Source organism: Sinocyclocheilus rhinocerous, unplaced genomic scaffold (genome assembly GCF_001515625.1).
Source record: "Sinocyclocheilus rhinocerous isolate Xijiao unplaced genomic scaffold, SAMN03320098_v1.1 scaffold478, whole genome shotgun sequence".
In the NCBI taxonomy this organism is placed as follows: domain Eukaryota; kingdom Metazoa; phylum Chordata; class Actinopteri; order Cypriniformes; family Cyprinidae; genus Sinocyclocheilus; species Sinocyclocheilus rhinocerous.
Genome location: NW_015651483.1, coordinates 183029 through 192876, shown reverse-complemented (window position 1 = coordinate 192876; position 9848 = coordinate 183029).

Below are 9848 nucleotides of genomic sequence, written 5' to 3'. Positions count from 1 at the left end.
GCGCAGTCCTTTCAGTTTCGGGGTTCAATCCGATCGAGTGTTTACATGCACTCTCAATCGTATTAGAAAAGGAATAAACCACCCCCTTCAATCCGATCGAAATGTAATTCCGATCGAGCTCAGTCGGATCGTTTAAGGTGTTTACATGAAGGTTTTTCAGTCCGATTGAGCCGCCAATCCAATTACAAATGGATTATTTGGTTGCATGTAAACGTAGCCAGTGTTGTTCGCTAACAAAGACAGTCAGTTGTCGCCACCTACTGATGTGATGATAAACTACAGAAATAGTCACTAAAAATCCACTGTTGAGTAACTTGCATGCTTTATATCAATTATAATGTGTTCAAACACATTTTTAACAGGGGCTCATAATTTTCATCTGTGTTAGGTAAAGTAAATGGTAGTTTTGTAAAGATGTGTCAGGTAAAACCTGTATTTTTTTTTTGTGTAAAAATCACGAATAGCAATATTTCATACTTGTAGGCTATTACTTTTTCCAAAAGTTGCAGAGCTCACACACAAACACGCAGCCTCGCCCACAAAAACAATTATATTTTCATCCAAATCAATACTTAATTCCCTCAAGAATGAGTGATGGGCCCATCAGTGGGATATATGCCTTTTAATCTTCGGTTCTTCATAGCTCACTCTGTTCTCATATTGATCCTGAAAGCATGGAACAGCAGGCCTGTTTTTAGCACACGCCTGCAGCACAGGGCGAGCTTTCTAACCCCACCTCTCTCTCTTTCTCTCGGCTACCCCCAGAAGCTTTCATGTGAGCACAGATTCAAGCTACTTTTATGCACTATTACAGTAGCTCCGCCGGAGGCCTTGGATGAACAGATTATTCCAAGCACTAAGTTGAAACGGGCTTGTGTGCTAAATAACCAAATAGACTACAAAAGCTGGAGGGATTTGACGCATTTTTAAAGTCTGTGTGAAATTACTTGAAGAGTAGTTTTATTTCCTGTTTCATGTATGGTTTCTAGTTGTAGGTCCTTTCATGACTGATAGGTATTACAACTCACCCTGTATATCAACACTCCTTGGTCTCCCTTAAAGCAAAAGAAAGACAGAGAGATTGGGTCAGTGGTTTGCATTATGCTGGAAGCTTCTGCTGATTCAGCTCTTCAAGCTATAGAGAAGAGAGCATAAAAGAAGATAACAAAAGTTCTCCAAACACTCCTGCAAGCCCACTATGACACAATGCAGCACTACAACTCACACATGCACTGCAGCACATCCAATGCAGTAAGATCCGTCTCAGTTCACTATGCGATGTGGAGACATGCCAAGGTGCAGAACATACTGGTTGTGCCTTTACCAGTCCTTCTTCTCACTTTTGTCTTAATGCATTAATCATACCATGAATGTTTTATTGGATCTTATCACATTGTCTTACCTTGTCTTCGGTGCAGTGATCACATGCGTCCTGTCTGTGCAAATGGACGTCTGTCATCTGGTCATTCTTATTGCTGATTTCTTACACTGCGGATGTAGCATAACAGAGTGACATGCACTGGATAACTGATGTCATGTTGCATGACCCATTCTTACTCACACAGTTTTTGATTCTGATGTCAGCAAATGCATCTCTTCTGGCAGTCAAATCAGATGCATTGTATAAGCCATATGCCATTATGACAAAATTAATGCACCAAATATGATTCTTAAAGGGATACATGATCCAAGAACTCACTCTGTAGTGTGTGTGTGTGTGTGTGTGTGTGTGTTTGTTGTCCTTATTAGAGCTTGAAAGACACAGTTGCCAAACATGGAAAAAATCTATGTGATTCTTTAATTATTTTTGGGGTGCTCCATAGTGGGAAAAATAATATACAAATAAAATAAAAATAACAGCATACAAATGCTTTTCTGTTGAACTTTTTTCAAAGAATCCTGAAAAAAAAAAAATTATCATGGTTTCCAAAAAAGAATGTTAAGCAGGACAACTTTCAACAATGTAACTGTTTTTACTGTATTAAAAAAAAAATGCAGTACAGTCTTGGTGAGCGTAAGTGACTAAATAAATATTACATTAAAAAATCTTACCGACCCATTTGGCCACATTTTTGAATGGAGGTGTATACCACACTAACATATACAAAATATGAATGTAAGTGGGGATTTAATATTTACATAATGTTGCATTGCCTATATTACAGAAAGCATGGATGACAAACATGCATATTTTGTGTTTTCATATGCCAAATATGCATTATTAACCTGACACATTAACACAATAGCCTAAATGTTTGGATAAAGCACTTGATTAGCTAGCAAATGCTCGATGGAATCACAGCGTTTCTGAATATAACTATGTAGGATAGTTTACTGTGTTATGGGGTGGTGTCGAGTGATGTTAAATAGGGTAGACAGTTGAGTCCTTTTACATTTTTAAGGCACCCAGTCCTCTGTTTATAAAACATCAAGTGTCTTTTTTTTTGCACTGACGCTGATGAATTTGGGTTATCTACATACTTCAGCTCTGCTATACACTGCAAAACACTTTATAGCCCTGAGGGTCACTGTGCATGTGTGTGCGTCACAGTTATATTTAGAATATAATTGTTCAGTGATAATGATAGAAATCCCTCACCGCACAGTGTATAACACACACAAGGAACAGAATGACATGCTGGTAATAGCAACCACATAACGTACATAGCAGCAGTCAGATAAATGCTGTAGCTGTTTGTTCAAGATATGTATCTGCCAACGGTGACCCTGCTCCAATTATACAGCTAATTATTTGACACCAGCTCAAGGAGGAACACGTTGCAGGCCTCCACAAATGAATCCGGTGTGCTGAGTGATAGATATGAGTTTAAATGTATCAATATGTCAGTACAGCTGTACTTTGAGATTACGTTTACATTTGTGGCCCTCTCTGTGAAATCCAGGCTAACAAGCATCAAAGTTTGATTTCAACCATTAATTTCACTATAATTTCAATCATTGACATGGCCTTACTCAAGTCAATATTAAAGATATAAAGGTTACATTTTCACAGAATGTTCTTTACCTTATGAAGAATGATTTTATGTAGAAAACAGTAAATCACACAAAAAAAAAAGACTTTAGCTGGGTTTACACAGAGAGGGTCACATTTATTCAATTGCACTGTTTTCCATAGTGAGAACTCATAGAATGCATTTTTTGCATTTTACTTTTCCATGTAAATATGCGCCAGACTGACGTTTCATTCTAAAAACACACCACTCAAGTTAAAATAATGCTGCGTTCTATTTGTTCTTGGAGGCTGGAAATTCCGAGTTCCCAGTAGGAACTTTTAACTGGAACGCTCTCTCAGGTCAGAGTTCCAATTCGGAATGTCAGAGGAACCACAACTGACTTCAGAATCCAATATGGCTTTCATCAAAAGGAGCAAAACAGTAGTAATCTATTGTTTATTAGCATTTCTGTTAGCCTCTGTCTGTGGTGCACACAATACTAACCAACCTCTATTTGTGGTCATGGTACTGCAGTGTTATCTGTGCAAACTACTGCTTTTTATGCGTTTTTAATTGATTCATCTTGGTTTTCCGATATCTGTACTGGAACACGGTCCACTTGGGTGTGACAATGCTATCTCACAACCAATTAGTACATATTTTACAAGTTGGCTAATTCGTACGACCTCACTCGTACGATGTTGTACGATTTCTGTGAGGGGTAGGTTTAGGCGTGGTCATTCGTATGAATTCCTACAAATTTGCCACCTCGTAAAATATGTCTGATTTTTGTGAGGTCGTACGAATTCTTACGAATTAGCCACCTAGTGCTGGGTTAAATATGGACAAACCCAGCGATTGGGTTGTTTTCAACCAACAGTTGGGTTAAATGTTTAACCCAACCTTCTGGGTAGTAACCCAACCGCTGGGTCAAAACAACCCAATCGCTGGGTTTGTCCATATTTTACCCAGCACTGGGTTCTATTTAACCCAGCATTTTTTAGAGTGTACGAATTGCCATGAGACTGGGTTGGGTGTGACGTTATTCCCAGCTCTGACATCCGACTTTCAAGGTAAATGGAATGCAGCATTAGTTCAGCTTTTAAAAACTGTGTCTCAATAATTTTTTCCCCCTTCCACTGCTGACGTTTGCATTTTTTAATGCAAAAATGTGTTGTGTGCGAATGGCCTCTTACAGTACATTCAAAGTATACATTTTGTGTCTGCCTTGGCATTGCTAGTGCAACACTGTACCAGTTGAGCTAAAGAATCTTGAAATTCCACTTTCCCAGAAAAAAAAGTACAAAAACTGTCATTGGGAAAGAACAATTTCAAAAGGTACACATTTGTACCTTATTTACCACCAAATGGTATATATTAGTATTTTGAAGGCACGTATTTGTACCTAAAGTTACATTTACCTGGTAGGCTACATGCTAGCATGTAGCTACCATGCTAGCTACCACAGCAGCTTTTATGCCTTGTTTCTTAAAACTGCCAATTGAAAATTTGTCTTATCAACCATAATTAAGCGAACAAAGCTATGAGCTTATCAAATGTTCTACTGTGCGTTGAAAAAGTTGGATATATCTCAATGTCATAATGAAGGAAGCGTTGCATTGTATTTGTAGAGGTGACATAGCAAATGGCTTGCATTAGCAAAACTCATTAAGAGGCGGATGTTTCTCTGTCCTACAATCTCTGTGGAGTAGTTAAGTTAGGAAAGAGCGGAGATTGAGGTGGGGAATTCTTGCCAAAGCCGTCCAAATAGAGAAAAGGTGCCGACCTGCCAGAGAAAGATCCCAAATGAGGATCCAGAGAGCACCCAAAGGATGTGCAGTTCTGTAATGAGCTTTGTTCTCCAGGGAGGAACCTTCTCTATTAATGAATATGATCTGCTATAAAAAGAGCCAGGCACATGGAGAGGAGAGGGGAGGGGAGGTCAGACCAGGGTGTCTGTTGCCTACTTTGGGGGAGTGTTGCCATCATGCCTGGGCAAAAAGAGGTAGATACCAAGGTTGTTAAGTTTTTCAAACTGCTTTTGTATTTTGTTCCTGTAGCTCAATTTGTAGAGGGTTGTGCTAGCAACACCAAGGTTGTGGGTTCAATTCCCACATAATAAAATATATAAATACTTGATAAAAAGTACATATTGAAAGCACTTTCCTTTGGGTCAAAGCATCTACCAAATGCATGAATGTTAATTTATTTTTATCTGTTTTCCCCCACATTATTTAGTACTTCCCTCCGTCCAAAAGACTCAGAGCCGGACTGGGCCTTTTTTAAACAGCATTCGGGGCATTATGCCAACCTTCTGTCTCGTATTAATAACCTCTCTCAGTTCAGCACGACGTTCTGAGGATTTACTGGTTTAGCCCTCTGTTTGACTGTAAGCATGTGTGGGTGTGAATGGATCCAAAACATTTCCGTTTTCCAAATTAAATGTCTTTGTGTGTGTGTGTAAATAAATCTGGGATTGAAGACGTCTCTGTTTGTGTGTGCATTGATGTGGTGACTGGATTTGTGTGTTAGCCATCTCTGCCCCGCTGTGCCGTTGTCCTCATGACACACATAACTGTCAGCTGCGATTGTGCTTCCAGTGAACTGGCAGTCGACACAAGCTCTGGAATACCCCTGTGTTTGTGTGTTACGCATTTCTAGAAGAGAAGGAGAGAAGAAGAGGAAGATAAAAGAGAACAGGAAAGACAAAGACAAAATAATTTACAAAAAAGTGCAATGGCCAATGTGCAGGGGCGTTATATGTATGAATACTGGTTAGGTAATAGCTTAGCCAGAAATGAAAATTCATTGCTCACCCTCATGTTGTTCGATGACGTGCATTCAGTCTTACCAGGTTTGGCGTTAATGATGCCATCATTGGTTCTTGCTTTTCGTAACCAATCACAATGCTGCAAGTTTGAATATGCAGAATTGCAAATGAGATTTCCAGTGAATAATAACTTCAGTTTTGAGTTCCCTCACCCAAAGCTACTGTATTACTTCTGAAGAGTATAAATATAGAACTTGTCAGCTCATTACAGATATAAAACTTACTCTTTGGAGTTTCTCCTTCCACCTAAACAGGCATTTAATACAAATACTTGTCTGTTAGTAACCAAGTGTTTTAAGCTTTGCACTGCCCATGAGTAAGTTATAACCTTTATTTCCTCCAGGGTGGTCTTTTGTTTGTGTCTTTGCTCTGACCCATTTATCTGCCACTATGACTCATATTAGAGCTGAGATCTGCATGGGTACATATTAAACTCCCAAGCACTGACCTCGATCTCTGGGTGCGAAACTTACATGGCAACCACAGAAAAAGTATTTACAGTACAGTGTCATAGTTCAACTACAAGCTCAACGGTTGGGAAACAAGATTTGTCTGTCTTCTTTTTAGATCTTCTATGTTTGATGTACTATCAAAGGTTCTCCTCAGTCGAAAGCATAAAACCATCAAACCTTTGTACCATAAAAAAATATGGTACTGTGCTAGGTTACCACTTGATGCTGAGATCTGCATGGGTACATATTAAACTCCCAAGCACTGACCTCGATCTCTGGGTGCGAAACTTACATGGCAACCACAGAAAAAGTATTTACAGTACAGTGTCATAGTTCAACTACAAGCTCAAAGGTTGGGAAACAAGATTGGTCTGTGTCTTCTTTTTAGATCTTCTATGTTTGATGTACTATCAAAGGTTCTCCTCAGTCGAAAGCATAAAACCATCAAACCTTTGTACCATAAAAAAATATGGTACTGTGCTAGGTTACCACTTGATGGCCAATGTAAAATTTGACTCAGTCATGTCTGCAAGAAAAAAGGTCAAAATTTGACCTTTTTTAATTTGTTAAAGCACATTACTAGTCAATTAATCAGTACAAGTTAATCAACAGAAAAAGTGAATTCGGTTACAACTTTTGGTTCAAACGGACTTTAAGCAAAATCACATTCACAAAGTTCCCTCAGGACCAAATGCAATTTATAGAAACTAAGCTGCATAAAAGCATAATTTAGAAATCATCATGGTTATAACATCATAACCACAACCTCTTTAACATATAACTCCCCACATTTAAATTTTAACATTTATTAAGTAACTTAACCCACCTTGATAAATGACAAAGTGCAAACTATGCAAGTGAACCAATCATAAAAGAGATCATTTACAAACACAAGTCTTAAAGGTACAGTGGCAAAAATTAGCACGTTCAATTCTAAATCCACCGTTCCACTGTCTCTGATAATTGTGCACGATTGTTGCATTTCACCCCTGGCAGATGCATGGATCTTTGTATGATCGTGAACCACCCATTAACCTTCGGCCTGTTGTTTGTTGTATATAGTGAAAAGGTGGTTTAATATACAGAGAATGAGGGAAAAATGGTCATAAACAACTAAATGACTGTTTTTGGTGCAAGGAACTTGTTTCAGCCTTTCTTTGAAAAAAAAAAAAATGCTGTGCTGACCAAAAACAGAAAAAGAAAATACACCTTTTTTAATTTGTTAAAGCACATTACTAGTCAATTAATCGGTACAAGTTAATCAACAGAAAAAGTGAATTCGGTTACAACTTTTGGTTCAAACGGACTTTAAGCAAAATCACATTCACAAAGTTCCCTCAGGACCAAATGCAATTTATAGAAACTAAGCTGCATAAAAGCATAATTTAGAAATCATCATGGTTATAACATCATAACCACAACCTCTTTAACATATAACTCCCCACATTTAAATTTTAACATTTATTAAGTAACTTAACCCACCTTGATAAATGACAAAGTGCAAACTATGCAAGTGAACCAATCATAAAAGAGATCATTTACAAACACAAGTCTTAAAGGTACAGTGGCAAAAATTAGCACGTTCAATTCTAAATCCACCGTTCCACTGTCTCTGATAATTGTGCACGATTGTTGCATTTCACCCCTGGCAGATGCATGGATCTTTGTATGATCGTGAACCACCCATTAACCTTCGGCCTGTTGTTTGTTGTATATAGTGAAAAGGTGGTTTAATATACGGAGAATGAGGGAAAAAATGGTCATAAACAACTAAATGACTGTTTTTGGTGCAAGAAACTTGTTTCAGCCTTTCTTTGAAAAAAAAAAAAATGCTATGCTGACCAAAAACAGAAAAAGAAAATACACAACGAACAGCAACAAGACAAGGAGGACACCTTATTTTTCACTCAAATGACCTTTAATGTTATAAATACAAAGTTGACAGGCATGGACACGTGAGCCACACACACACACACATGTCCGGCCACACGCACGCACACACACACACACTCATGCGGCTCACTTGTTCAGTCTAAGTGCCTCTGCACCAAAGCAAAAGGGGCAGCCAGAAGAAAACTATTGACCTTGTCTGCCTGCGTCCTCTTCACTTGTGCTAATACAGGTGATGTTTCACACCAGAGTAAGAAAATAAAACAGCAAAACAAATCAAAAACAACAAAAAAGTCCATAAACATATTCTATTATTTTTTTTATTTCAGTAAAAGATATATGTTACTTAATATAAGTTACTATAGTTTTATTAAATAGACAGAGCTTCTTGCAGAGCTGAAAGAGCCCTAAATGTTCATACGGTGAGGAGTTTCTTGACTTGGTTTCCTAAACACCAAAGTGTGTGAAGCATGTGTACTTTCCCACTTCACCAGTCCAGTACCAAGCCGAATCCCATTACGACAGATCAGATAAAGCACAAAGCATGAAAGACCATGTTCATAAAACGGCGACTTTACATTCAGCATCTGCTTTACTGCAAGGATGGACATTGAGGTGCATTCAAGAACCATTAAAGACTGCAGTGACATGGGGATTTCATTGTCACTAAGGTATATATATACTATATATAATATACGGCATGATGGGTAATTAAAATAACAGTTCACTCAAAAATATAAATTATCATCATTTACTAACCCTCATGTCAGACCAAACCTGTATGACTTTCTTTCGTCAGTGGAAAACACACAAAGAGATTTTGAGAAATGTCTTCAATTTTTATTTTTCAAAACAATGGAAGTCAATAGGGTTCAATTCAATGTCATTTTGGTCTTCAACATTTATTTTCCACAGAAGAAATAAAATCATACAATGTTTAGACAAACTTGATTAAATGATGACAGATTGTTTTGTTTTGTTTTTTTGTGAACTATCCCATTAAGAGAAAATTGAGCCTGGTTGCTATTGAATATGTAAGTTTTTGCACTTTTTGGACATGAAAGTCAAAGTGCCATTTGAAAGTGCCAAAAGCATAACAACAGAGGGAACACATGATACACCAATATGTTGACCAGGATAACTAACTGAATGATATTTGGCTGCCTTGAGATTATTGCCATTTCTGATAAACATTTAAACTTGGCCATTTTAACTTAAATGTTCTACTAAACTACTAACCATTTTCTGCTTTCCATAATTGTGGGCCACTACTAATGTGATGATCTCAGTTTAGTTTTCTAGCCATTCTCACACATTCTCCCTCATTTTAGGTACAAATCTCTAGGAAGGTTGAATTTGTGTATGTTTTTTTTGTGTGTGTAGAAATGTGACAGACTCAGTGTGTGTGTGTGTTTGGCTGTGTGTGACCAGTGGGGTAGGGGCTGTAAATAGGTCAGGGGCCCCCTTGGGCCCCTGTGTGATTCTGTGTGTCACCCCTTACACAACGAGCAGGCAGCTGTCTGAGAGATTCACATTAAATGTGCAATTGTCAATGTACATGCAAGCATTTGCATTTAAAGAACGGGCTGCTCAGATAAGCAAAGATTAAACGCTTGTGAATATTTCATGTTCCTGCTCTTGGAAAACAACTGCAAATGAAAAGACTCTCCACTTTCTCTCTTGTCGTAAAACAACTTTGACATCTTCCGAGGCCTCAAAGTC